The sequence below is a fragment of the Pelodiscus sinensis genome, chromosome 1 (genome assembly GCF_049634645.1).
Source record: "Pelodiscus sinensis isolate JC-2024 chromosome 1, ASM4963464v1, whole genome shotgun sequence".
Classification (NCBI taxonomy): domain Eukaryota; kingdom Metazoa; phylum Chordata; order Testudines; family Trionychidae; genus Pelodiscus; species Pelodiscus sinensis.
This window is the reverse complement of record NC_134711.1, coordinates 174,141,787-174,155,155: the sequence shown is the minus strand read 5'-3', so window position 1 is coordinate 174,155,155 and position 13,369 is coordinate 174,141,787. Positions and strand designations below refer to the sequence as shown.

The 13,369-nt window shown below is 43.5% G+C and overlaps 1 long non-coding RNA gene across 1 annotated transcript in view; it reads left to right on the top strand.

Moving 5' to 3' along the window:
• Positions 1-6,461: 6,461 nt before the first annotated feature.
• Positions 6,462-13,369, top strand: part of LOC142826931 (uncharacterized) — a 62,445-nt gene continuing 55,537 nt past the window's right edge. The window contains exon 1 of the long non-coding RNA XR_012901210.1: positions 6,462-6,531. This is a non-coding gene — a long non-coding RNA (uncharacterized LOC142826931). The remainder of the gene's footprint in view (positions 6,532-13,369) is intronic.

The following is a 13,369-nucleotide window of genomic DNA, read 5'->3' as shown; positions in this document are numbered from 1 at the left end:
AAATCTATGCTGGCTGTTACCTATCTCCTTATTTTATCCCAGATGTTTGCAGATGAATTGCTTAATTACTTGCTCCATTATCTTTCCTGGCACAGAAGTTAAACTGACTGGTCTATAGTTTCCTGGGTTATTCTTATTTCCCTTTTTTATAGATGGGCACTGTGTTGGTCCTTTTCCAGTCTTCTGGAATCTCTCTTGACTTCCATGATTTTTCAAAGATGATAGCTAAAAGCTCAGATACCTCTTCTATCAGCTCCTTGGCTGTGTCTACACTGGGCAACTTATTCCGGAAAATCAGCCGCTTTTCTGGAATAAGCTGCGAGCTGTCTACACTGGCCCTTAAATTTCCGGAAAAGCAACGATGCTCTACTGTATAAAATCAGCCGCTATTCTGGAAAAACTATTTTGCTCCCGCTCGGGCGTAAGTCCTTATTCCAGAACACTGTTCCAGAAAAGGGCCAGTGTAGACAGCCCAGTAGTCTTTTCCGGAAAAAAGCCCCAATCACAAAAATGACGCTCGGGGCTCTTTTCCGGAAAAGCGCGTCTACATTGGCCATGGACGCTTTTCCGGAAAAAGGGCTTTTCCGGAAAAGCAGCCTGCCAATGTAGACGCTCCTTTTCCGGAAATACTTATAACGAAAACTATTCTGGTTTAAGCATTTCCGGAAATCTATGCCAGTTTAGACACAGCCCTTGAGTATTCTAGGATGCATTTAATCAGTCCCTGGTGACTTGCAGACATCTAACTTTTCTAAGTAATTTTTAACTTGTTCTTTTATTTTAACTTCTAAACCTACCCTATTTCCACTAGCATTCACTATGTTAGGCATCCTGCCGCCATCCTTCTTGACAGAAACCTAAACAAAGAAGTCATCAAGCACCTCTGCCATTTCCAAATTTCCTGTTATTGTTTCTCCCTCTTCACTGAGCATATGGGCCTACCCTGTCTTTGGTCTTCCTCTTGCTCCAAATATACTTATAGAACATATTCTTGTTACTCCTTATGTCTCTAACTAGATTTAGCTCTTTATCATGATTTAAAGCAATTAAGGGTTTGGTTGTGCCAGGAAAATGGGATTGCTCTTCATAAAACAAACAGAAAAGAGACAATCACCAAATCAAGTATTGTTCTCAAAATGGGATAACTCAGGGTATGTCTACACTACAAAGTTAATTTGAACTAATGGACGTTAGTTCGAATTAACTTTCATAGGTGCTACACTAGCGCTCCGCTAGTTCGAACTTAATTCGAACTAGCGGAGTGCTTAGTTCGAACTAGGTAAACCTCATTCTACGAGGACTGAGCCTAGTTCGAACTTACTAGTTCGAATTAAGGGGTGTGTAGCCCCTTAATTTGAACTAGTGGGAGGCTAGCCCTCCCCAGCTTTCCCTGGTGGCCACTCTGGCCAACACCAGGGAAACTCTATTGCCCCCCTCCCGGCCCTGGACCCCTTAAAGGGGATGGGCTGGCTACGATGCCCGTGCCCGGTGCAAGCCTGCCAGCACCCAGCTAGCAGACCCTGCACCTGGCATGGCTCGAGCCAGCCACCCGATGCCCTCCAGCCCTTTCCCTCTTCCCGGGACCAGGCTGGCGGCTCCTGGGAGCTTGCCCGGGACTGCAAGAGGCGGGCACCCGCCTGGTCTAGTGTGGACATCGTGGACGTTGTTCACGACCTCCGCACTAGGCACAGGAAAATGGCCGGCTAGGGCAGAAGAGCTGCCAGCCTGGCCACTCAGGAGCAGGTGTGCAAGAGAATCAAGGGGGTCCACGGAGACCCCCGACCCTGAGCTTAGAATGGCCGTACTGGGTCAGACCAAAGGTCCATCTAGCCCAGTAGCCTGTCTGCCGACAGTGGCCAACCCTAGGTACCCTGGAGGGGATGGACCGAAGACAGTGACCAAGCCATTTGTCTCGTGCCATCCGTCTCCAGCCTTCCACAAACCTTTGGCAGGGACACCACTCCTTCCCCCTGGCTAATACCACTCCATGGACCCAACCTCCATGACTTGATCTCACTTCCCTTTAAACTCTGTTCTAGTTGTCGCCTTCACAGACTCCTGCAGCAAGGAGTTCCACAGGTTGACTCTTTGCTTTGTGAAGAAGAACTTTCTGTTACTAGTTTGAAGCCTGCTACCCGTTCCTTTCCTTTGGTGTCCTCTAGTCCTTCTTTATGGGAACTACTGAAGAACTTTTCTGTATGCACCCTCTCCACCCAACTCCTGCTTTTAGAGACCTCTATTCTGTCCCCCCTCGGTCTCCTCTTTTCTAAGCTGAAAAGTCCCAGTCTCTTTAGCCTCTGTTCATATCGGACCTGTTCCCAACCCCTGATCATTTTAGTTGCCCTCCCCTCTCCCAGGCTCTCTCTTCCCCTCTCCCTCCTCCTTTTCCCAGTCTCCCCCAGTTTTGTTCAATAAAGACAGATTCCATTTTTGAACACAATTGTCTTTTATTTTGTACATCAAGAAGAGGGGCTAGGGAAGGGTAAGTGGAAGGAGGTGAGGGAGGAATGGGGCACAAGCCCCCGATGGGGAGGACTGGGCTGGCTCTGCAGGCTTCTGGGGGTGGAAGCTCTCCTGCAGCCCCCCAATTGTCCCCTCTCCCCAGTGCAGCCGGGCTGATAGCCGAGTGCTGTGATGTGCCCAGTGTGGGCACTCTGGGCACTCCAAGCCAGGGCTGCTTTGCAAGCGGGGCACCCCTGAGAACTGTCTGTCCGGGGTGGGGGTCGGGACCCTTTAAGAACAGCCCTCGGCTAGCTTGAGACAGCAGCTCCACACTCTAAGTCCTCCTCTGATGCCCTTCCGGCCTTGCTTCCGGCCATCCTTAAGCCCGGTTCAGGGTCCACTTAATGTGGACATGCTAGTTCGAATTAGCAAAATGCTAATTCGAACTAGTTTTTTAGTCTGGATCCATTAGTTCGAATTAACTTTGTAGTGTAGACATGCCCTCAGTGAATGTTGAAAGAGACTGAAGCAAAATGAACCAAAAAAATAGGATGAACCTGGAATAGTATTGCTTCTCAATAACTTTACAGAAAAGAGATAGAACAGAGCAATGTTGAGTAGTGCTCTATTTTGGCACAGCTAAATCAATGCTTAAGGTTTGAAAACTAGAAGAAAATGTTATTGGAAACCAAATTGACTCTAGCCCTTTTTTATATATATAATATTACAATGGGTTTATAGGTATGAAATAAAAAGATATACTTGATGGAATTCCCATATAAAAATTTTACTAAAAATAAATAAAAATTTTAACATACGTTTTAAAAAAAATGCTAAATAAAAATTAAATTAATCAAAATAACACTTTTTTTGAAAAATACAATTATGTAAATAAAGCATGTATATATTCCTTGTATTTAAAAACAAAAACAAACAAACAAACAAACAAAAACCTTGATTTAAAGACCCAAGCAATGCTAGGTAAATATGCTAGTTAATTATATTTTAAATCTAAAACTTAATTCATTGTTCCTCTTTCTAATATGTAATATTTTCCCCTTCAACACTAGCATCTGCCATATAACTTAAAAATAGAAGAAAAAGTACTACAAGGTATATTAGTGTAGATTGATTTCAGTTATTTTAGCTCAAATTAGATTTATGCCACTCTTTTTCTTTTTAAACCTGAGAAAACTTCACAAACTCAGCTCCAATCAGTGTAATTTTAGTGACCAGATCCTACCATCATTGAAGGGAATGGGAGTTGCCAACTGACAAATACAGGTTGGTGAGGCGCTCTTGGGACCTGAGTGGTCATGAACTATGGAGTTCGCTGGACAATGGGGAGGTCAAGGCTCCTCTCTCAGGTATGGAGTCTCTGGGGCATGGGCTTTCCTCCCCACTGCTGGCCCCATGGGTCAGCCTCCTTGGGCTGGGATTCCCTCCACTCGCCTCTGATCCCTCTTTGCCAAGGTTGCTAGTCAAGCCAGGGCTTCCCACTAGATCTGCTGCTGCTGGGGTTCTGACCTGGGGCCAGGGCTTTCATAGAATCATAGAATAATAGGACTGGAAGGGACCTCGAGAGGTCATCGAGTCCAGCCCCCCGCCCTCAAGGCAGGATCAAGCTCCGTCTACACCATCCCTGACAGATGTCTATCTAACCTGTTCTTAAATATCTCCAGAGAGGGAGATTCTACCACCTCCCTTGGCAATTTATTCCAATATTTGACCACCCTGACAGTTAGGAATTTTTTCCTAATGTCCAATCTAAACCTCCCCTGCTGCACTTTAAGCCCATTACTCCTTGTCCTGTCCTCAGAAACCAAGAGGAACAAATTTTCGCCTTCCTCCTTGTGACACCCTTTTAGATATTTGAAAACCGCTATCATGTCCCCCCTTAATCTTCTTTTTTCCAAACTAAACAAGCCCAGTTCATGAAGCCTGGCTTCATAGGTCATGTTCTCTAGACCTTTAATCATTCTTGTCGCTCTTCTCTGTACCCTTTCCTCTGGCCACCACTGGTCCTGCTTCAGCCAGGGATCTTCCTGCCAGCCACCACTGCCTACTTCTGCTGGGGTTCTGGCTGAAGATTCCCTGCACCCACTGCTGGCTCAGATGTCACCTGGTTTCCCAGCCTGGACCAAGGATTCCTCCCAGATGGCACTGGCCCCGCTACCGCCAGGGTTCCTGGCCAGGACTGGGGATTCCTTTCAGCTGCCACAGGGGCTCCCTGGCCTAGGGCTCTCCAATGCTAAACTCCCCACCCACCACAGGAACAGCACCTGCCAGCCAAGCTGGGTCTCCCCAGCACCTGTAGGACTCCCAGCTGACTCATGAACCTTGCTTCCATGGCTCTCTTGTCCAGCAACATCCATGGTCCTTCCTTCTGGACCATGGATGTTGCTGAACCAGAGATTCCTGGATTTGGGAGGTTCAACCTGTACTGTGTTCTTAATTGGATATTGGCAAAGTTGTGGAGCATGTTAACTACATCATTCTGATTAGATGCAGGCATGCTCAGTCTCTTTCATTTTGTCATTTGCCTAACCAAGGAATATAATCTTATTTAAACACCTTTGAATAATCTGCAGAGATGACTATAGGCTTCTGAAATCATAAATTTCCTTTCAGTCTTCTAAGCTAAGAGCTAGTGGCATTATGAATTGTATACAAAGCCTGATGGGCTGATTTTGTTCCCATAAGTCATATGACCTCCACATGTAAAAACTCTAGTCATTTAAGGTATACAACAGAGATGATATTTTATATCTTTGCAGAATATTTCTATCCAAAGTAATCATACGATTACCTACTATCTTGAGCTTCGCAATCTCAGATGTATTTATTCTCGCAACCTTCTTGTGAGGTAGAGAAGTGTTATACCCATTTATGTTTTCTTTTTTATTGATAGTATTTATCAGTTTGCCACATTCTGTGCCAGTAAAAAAAAAAAAAAAAAGATTGCATTTTAGAATTAAATATTATAAATAACAAGTCATATTTTTTCCAGTTGACCTCTAGATATTACTTCCACTTCACATATTTACTTCTACAGTGCTATATCAGGACTGTCATACATGCTGGTTACAATTTCCAGTGACTCTTACATTGTTATCTTATAGCATCTTCACCTCTGTCTCTTAGCTGTGTTGCTTGAACACAAACAGATATATATACATTTAACATGAAGACAAGTTTACTTTGCTGTCATCTTGTATATCAGCAGAACTAAACTGTCCCATGTCATCTTCCTGCAAGAATGAGTACACAGTTGGTTCTTTTTGCTTATTATTTTTTAGAAGCTGGAAATCAGAACATGTTTCAAGCTAAATAGGTTATAATTAAATTTTATTTTAATGGGTTGTTTTAGTTTTTTGTTGCTGTTGTGGAATTAGCCTGAATTTGCACTGCCTCCAAGAATAGTATACTTTATACACTTGAACCCCTTTAATTCAGCAACCTAGGAAACAGGGTATGTCAGATTAAAGAATTTGCCATGCCACAGAGGATGCTGTTGGATCTAGGCATGAGGGGGACATGAGCTTATCCAGCACCCCCCTCCTGAGGGCACATGTGGCTGCATGTTCCCAGCCACTCCCAGGCACCGTCTCTCATCACTATGGGAGTGGCAGGAAAAAGCAGTGGTGGATACAGTACCCCAAAAAGTTACTTGAGTTAAAGTACTGCTACTTTGAAAAAAAATGTAACTAAGTAAAAGTCAAAGTATCTGTGATGGGGTGAAGCAACCCCGTCCCTGGCCAGCGCCGCAAGCCGCGGGCACCGGCGGGGAAACCGTTGCCGCTACCAGGGGGGACGAGGTGAAGCAACCCCATCCCAGTTCAGTGCCGCAAGCCACGGGCGGCGGTGGGGAATCCGCTGCCTTGGGCAGGGCTGCACTGGCACGGCAGGGAGACAGAGCCCGGGCTCGTCATCAGAACGCGCCCGGAATGGACGATGACGTCACCGGCATGCGCGGGTGCAAGGGGGAGGGGCACCCGGAAGTGAGGGGGGAAGCGAGCGTCTGCGGGGAGCCGGAGGATAAAAAAGACGAGCCAGCGGAAGGAGGGGGGAGGAGAGATGGAGAGCCAGGTACGGAGGAGGAAGCCTGGTGGGCGGGTGTAGGCTGGTAATCGACCGGCGGAGTGGAAGCGACCCAGGGCGGGCCACGGAACCCAAGAGCAGGTGTGTTTGGGGGTCGTCACCCTGCCTGCTGCCATCAGGAGTGCGACTCCTGACGTTAGGGCCCTGGGTCGGGGTCCGGAGAGAGGGTGGCCCAGACCCCCCACTCCGCCCCGGTGGGCTCTAAGTACTGGACAAACTGCCCGAAGGGGTACACGAAAGGGAAAAGGGGTGGGGGACATACCGTGACAGGGGGACATATCGTGACAGTATCCTTTTGGAAAACTACTTGAGTAAAAGTACAAAAGTATTGTATCTTAATAGTACCCAAGTATCCAGAAGTAAAAAATAGCCATCCTATGGAAATCTATGGTTAACCACCCGAGTTATGATAAGGCACCATTATTTTTCATACACACAATGTGCATTTATATATATGCATGTATATTTGTGTGTGTGTGTGTGTGTGTGTGTGTGTGTGTGTGTGTGTGTGTGTGTGTGTGTGTGAAACAAGAATAGCTGTTGATGAAGATAATGATCCTTCTGGAAAACTGTAGATTAGGAGTGGGGAAACCTTTTTTGGGTTGGGACCTACAGAAAAATCAGGTGGGGTCACACACAAGTGAGAGGCAACGCCTCCCAAAAACAAACAAAACCCCCTCACTGATTTAGCCCTGAAATCTGGCCAATAGGAGCAGCAGGGAAACTCTCACGAGCAGTTTCCAGCACCACATTCCCCCAGCCGGGGGAAACTTTGAGAAGCAGCACGTGGCCCTGTGCTTCTTCTCCCCCACACACTGGAACCAGCCCATGAGGCTCAGGGTTCCCCACTCCTGCGTACAGGGCTGGCCTTAGGGAAAATGGCATCCTAGGCAAACTTGCATTTTGGCACCCCGGCTTTCCCTACCCTGGGCATGGTGCCCCCCACATTTCCCTTGGAAACTGCTCAGTCCCTTGCTCCCCTTAGTACAGGGCTATTGTCTCTCCCCCTTGCAAAGGGAGGTGTCATAGGTTGTCATAGTCCTTGACCAAGCCTCCCTTTAAGAGCTACATGGGGAATGGATTATTGTAGCTTAAATCAGGGTTGGAGGACCTAAGGCCTGGGGTCTGGATGTGGTCCCTGGCATGCCTGGATTTGGTCCTTGAAGCTCAGGGCTTCCGCTCTCCCCCTCCACTCCTAGGACTGGGACCCTCTGCACCAACGTTCTGCCATCCCCCCATGGGGCTGGAGCACACAAAATGTTCAAGCCTGGGCTCCCCAAAGCTCTAGTATGTGAGGGGAATGTCTTTCTTCTTCTCAGCTGAGGGCCACATCAGTGAGGGTTCTGGGTTGTTTTTTTCCCTTCTCACTTGTGTGTGGCCCCCGACTGATTTTTCTGTGGGTCGGTGGCCCCTGACCCAAAAAAGTTTCCCCAGCCCTGGATTAAATATTTTCCCTCGGATATGACACACAGAAAGCACCTGCTGATTTTGAATCATATCAGTGAAATGAAATAGTGGGTAAAAAATCCTACGTGGGTAACTCGCCCTTCAGTGGGTTCTTCCTTGAGCTACTCTGAAGAAGCACTTGCAGCTCCCTTGCTGCACAGCCCTTGTCCTTTATGCCTGGTGGTTGGCCTCCTGCTCATGGCGAGCTCCCTGCTATCAGTAGGGGGCTGCATCTTGTGCATGTGGCCCTCCTGAAGCCCTCTGGCCACTCCTGACTTGCCAGGGGTGCCGGTTCAGATTGTGGTGGGGTTTGAGAAGGCAACTTTAACAATTCCAGAAGATACTTAGGCACCTGAAATCTGTAGGGATTTGAGTTTTGTGATTGTTTTGTTTTGTTTGTTTCTTTGCAAATATCTTAGAAATTAGCTGATTTCACAGAAATCAGAAATATTTCCATCAGTAATAATTACAGTAATAATTACTGTAATTACACAGAAATCCTGAAATATTTCCATCAGTAATAATTATTTACAGATAGGGAAATCAAGAAAAATGCTTCCTGAGCACTTGTTAGAGTTAAAATTCAATTATACAAACTTCTGAACTGGGCTCATCACAAATGGATGAGTGAATGAATATTAAATCAACAAATCATGTCTGGTGTTACGATAATTATTTTGTATATCTGGACATGTATCCTAACTGTGATGTGGTGGTTTTTGCTGTTTTGTGGTAGACATATTGGTGCCTGGATGAGAGTTACAAGGTGAGTGAAGTAATATTTTTAATTAGACCGAATATGGTTGGTGACAGAGACAATCTTTGGAACTCCTCAGAGCTCTTCTTCAGCTCTGTGAAGCTCAAAGGGCCTAATCTCTCACCAACCAAAACTGTTCCAAAATAATTTTAAAAAAAAGATATTACTTCACCCACCTTGTCTCTTTGTTTGGGTTTTAACAGCTTTAAAGATTGAACTCTTTGCATCTCCACTTTGTCATTACAAAATTATTGGATCTCTATAATTTTCCAATAACTGTGAAAATTATAAAAAGATGAAAAGCTTAAAACGTTTCACAAAGTTATAAAACATAAAGAGTACATTCCACCAAGACTTTTTATAAGCCAGAGCAGCAGAGGTGGAGCATTGCACAGGAGATGGGAGGATGGGAAAGAGCCTATGTTCTCACTGAGTTCCTCTGAGTTTAAGTGCCTCATTGAAACTGCAAGTCACAACAATCACAGCCTATCTTCAGATTCTCACACTAGGAACCCCAATGACTTCCAGGGCATGAAGAAGTTTTTCAGGTTAAGATGGGAGCAAAGAAAATTTCCTTATTCTTAACCTTAATGAAAGAACAACACTGCTCAGAAACAGCTTCAACAAGGCCCCCTGACCTGAGAAATTTCAGTGTATTGATAAATACAACTTGTAGTGAAAACATAAACAAAACCTGAGGCTGTGGATAGATCATTAAGAATTGAATGGAAGGTAAATGTGTTTCAGCCATCCCACCAGACATCACCCACTGTGACTCATTTCCCTAGGGGGCACATGGGAGAGCTGATTTCAGTAACACTCATCTCCTCTGCACCCACCTGCCTCACATTGGGGAAGCAGCAGCAGCAGCAGCAACTCCTCCCCTCCCCCATCCACCCCAAAAAAGTGAGCAAAACTTCTGAGCCAGCCAGGGAAGCAGGAGGACAAGACCAACTGCTCATGGGAGAGCAATTTAAAGGTCTCCACCCCAACAACTCAAGTGTTATACCCCCTCCCAAGCCAGTAGCCCAGTTCTCTTCAGTTGCCCTATGGGACTCTTAGGGGGAAAGGGGAAAAAGGAGGGGTGACCCACACCTGCTCCACACTGGCACATACCCAGATAGCAGGGTTGCTCCAAATCCCAGCCAGACAGCGCACAGAGGGAAGTTGTGCACACAAACACAATTCTTCAATCTCCACCAAACTCAGCTGCCCACCCCTAGCCTCTTCCAGCATAACCTGCCCCACCCTCTTGCCTAGGACTTCTAGGGGGGGCCCTCCCTGCCCTGGGAACCCACCCTGCTGCTGCTCCCACCAGAACAGAGGAGTTACCTGACACAAGTAAGTGCCTCTGTCCTCCCTGATATTGGCTGAGGTGACTGTTGGGTTTCCCCTCTATGTAGCTGGCTGGCCCCAGGTAAGGTCACATGATATTATTCAAAGTAGTGAATAACTAAGTGTTTCCAGAAATTGTAGTGTAGTAAAATGTATGATATTTTCTAAAAGAAACCCTACTTGAGTAAAAGTCTAAGTATCACAAAAATGAATTACTTGAATAAAGTACAAATACTGAAAAAATGTACTTGAGTAGTGTAACGAAGTATTTCTACTTACCGGTAATTACTTTCCACCTCTGGGGAAAAGCTTCATTGGAAATGCATCACTACAGTGCCATTTCCCTCATTGGCAGGGGGCTTGTGGCAGCATGCAGACCTGCTTCCTCCTCCTGCCAGGGTCTGCACCATGGATGTTCCCAGATTAGGGACACCCAGAATAGGGAAATTCATATGTGCCATTTATCTTGTGGTGGAATAGCTTTTTTTTTTTTTTTTTTTTTTTTTGAGCAGCCTACTTGACTTTCTTAAAAAGTTAAGAAATTCTGGTACTCAGCTGCAATGCTTTCAAGATTAGTTTGCATAAATATCTAATTATAATCTCCTAATGTATAAAGTTAATCTCTTCCTGTTTTAAAGTGTAAATAACACAGGTACTGCATATCACAATGGCTCATCACCTTGATAACAATTTAAAATTCAAATAAATGAAATATAATTAGATAATGAATACTCTAAAAGTGCAATGCATTCGGCTTAACATGTTCCTTGCAGAATGCCATTAGCATTCATATTATTATCCAATAAAAGTGTCATCTGTAATGTAGGACCATTAGGGTAACAATTAGAGTCTAATCCAGTAAACAGCTCAATATGTTTATTTATAATTGCTAAGTAATGAGATTTAGTTGACCATATAATATTATTACAGAATAAATTGAAATTTCTGGGCAATTAAAGTAGAACATAAAGCATTCATTGAATCTATCGGATACCTGTACAATTTCAGTCTGAAGAGCAATTTATCATGGTTTTTATGACCATTCTTATCCTTTGAATATGACTAAAAAGGTATCTTAAAATAAATGTTCACAACAGAATAATTTAAAAGTGTACATTTAACTATCAAATTGTCAAAACAGAATTTTGTAGTAACATTTTTAGTAACATAGTACTCAAATGACATTGATATTTTGCATTTGTAAAAGAATGAAAACCAGTCCCTGTCTTTTGTTGACCTTTCAATAATATAACCAACTTGCATGGATCAATTAAGCTCTTTCTTCAGCACAAGTAAAAACTGTCACGGGTCTTTTTGTTTAGTTGTCTTGGAGTTAAATGTGACTTGGAATATCCATACATCTTTTTTTAATATTCCACTCATCATTAGCTTATAATTGAATATTTTATGGACATTTCATAGATTTCAATTCCCCTTTGAGTTAGCCATATGATCATCTTTCTCAGACAAGATTAACTAAGGCAAATATCCATCTTGTCCTCTGTACCAAGTGGATGCTATGAATCATGAAACAATGTGCATAGCTTCTGAAGGAGGGTAGAGATTGAACCAATGAAAGAGCTCCTTCTGTTATCAAGTGAAAATGCCATGAGCTATGAAATGAGGAGCTTGTCTACCTTGCCAATGTGCTTGGCATTCCTGGCAGTTGATTGAATGAAGAAAGTAGAAAAAAAACTATCAGAAAAAGGATAGCCAGTGTGCAGTGTGAATGAATACCCACAGTGAGTGAATGGGCCTTGAAGCTGAGCAGAAAAAACCCTTCAAATCAGCAGAAAAAAAGTCGAACATCTTGCCTAAAGAAAGGGAGGAAATACAGCATTTTTCCATACATTTGAGCTCCAAGTTATATATATTTTTGTCATTCCTCACCTTCCACATACCTTGCTCCTTATGTGCTTCTCTGGTAATCAGTAGGTATGGAATAGGCACGAATCCTGATTCTTCCAGATGGTACTATTGATCCTATAAGATTCCAGGGTGTCTTAAATAGTTTTTCCTACTGATGAAGATGAGAATTGCAATTGCCATGCCCTGGGGTATTCAGAAATTGCTCCATCCCCACTCCACTTGGGACTCATGGCGTGAATATGAAACAAGTGGCTACATATTCCTCTAGGTGCATGAAGTAGGATCAGCACATGAGGCCTGTAGAAATTCATACATTCCTCCAGCATGCTGGTGGGCTACAGCTACAGGACACATTTCAGAGAGAGCTTCATTGCGCTTTTTCCGGAGTGATGCCGACCTGTGTTTACCCTTTGCTCTAACAGGTGTAGCTGATCGCAACCATAGGAATTAATGCCTTTTAGTTTAAGGAAAGACTGATCTAAGATTTATATAGTGAATGAACTCTGACACTGTGCCCTCCTCACCCCAGAGACCTCCTGTGTTAACATTTCTTTCAAGAACAGAGATGTATAAAGGTCTATTAGCATAAAACTACAGAAATTACAGTCTTAAGAAAAAACAAGTTCTTGGCCACATCATATTGGTGATGTATAAATGAAGATAGACAAATCTGGACGAAAAATACATCATAACATTAAATTATGTTATGTCACTTTTAAATATATGTATTTCCTGTGAGAACAATACCAACAATGTTTATTTGTATAAACAGTATTTACATATTTGTGTACTAAATTGTTTATTTAAAAAAGAGTACAAATAATAATGCTCTTTGAGGATGAGGGGAAAGTGTGTTCCTGAATTATCTTTTTATTTACATTGTATAAGTTAAGAGACCATCTCAGTCTCATGGGTTTCTGAATTTAGGTTCACCCTAGCATCCAACAGACACACAAGGCATTTATCCTGGACTTTACCAGAAGAGTACCCATGCTTACAAGTCCTCAACCGTGGTTATTTCTTTGCACAGTACTGATTACACAGTGATTAGTAATAAAAAAACAAACAAACAAACCACCTTTGTCATTTTGACTTAATTTTTGATGCTTAATTAACGAATAGAAGGCAGCAGAAATAAAAATTAATTTATTATATTTCACTGAGTCAAGATTCTGGCTTCACTGCTGCCTCATAGATACTCAACATTGCATGGGTCTTTTGCCCACATAGTTCCTTGTTCTTTGAAATTGTTCTTTGGGGGTTTTTTTCTTCCTGTCTGTTCATGTTTTTCCAGTCTTTATACTCTAACATGTATTAATCGTATTTAAAAAAATTTAACTTGTGAATTAAGCACACTACAATAGCTAGTTCTGGAATGTGTGTTTATTCTGCTTTCAACAATTAATAGGTTTATACATA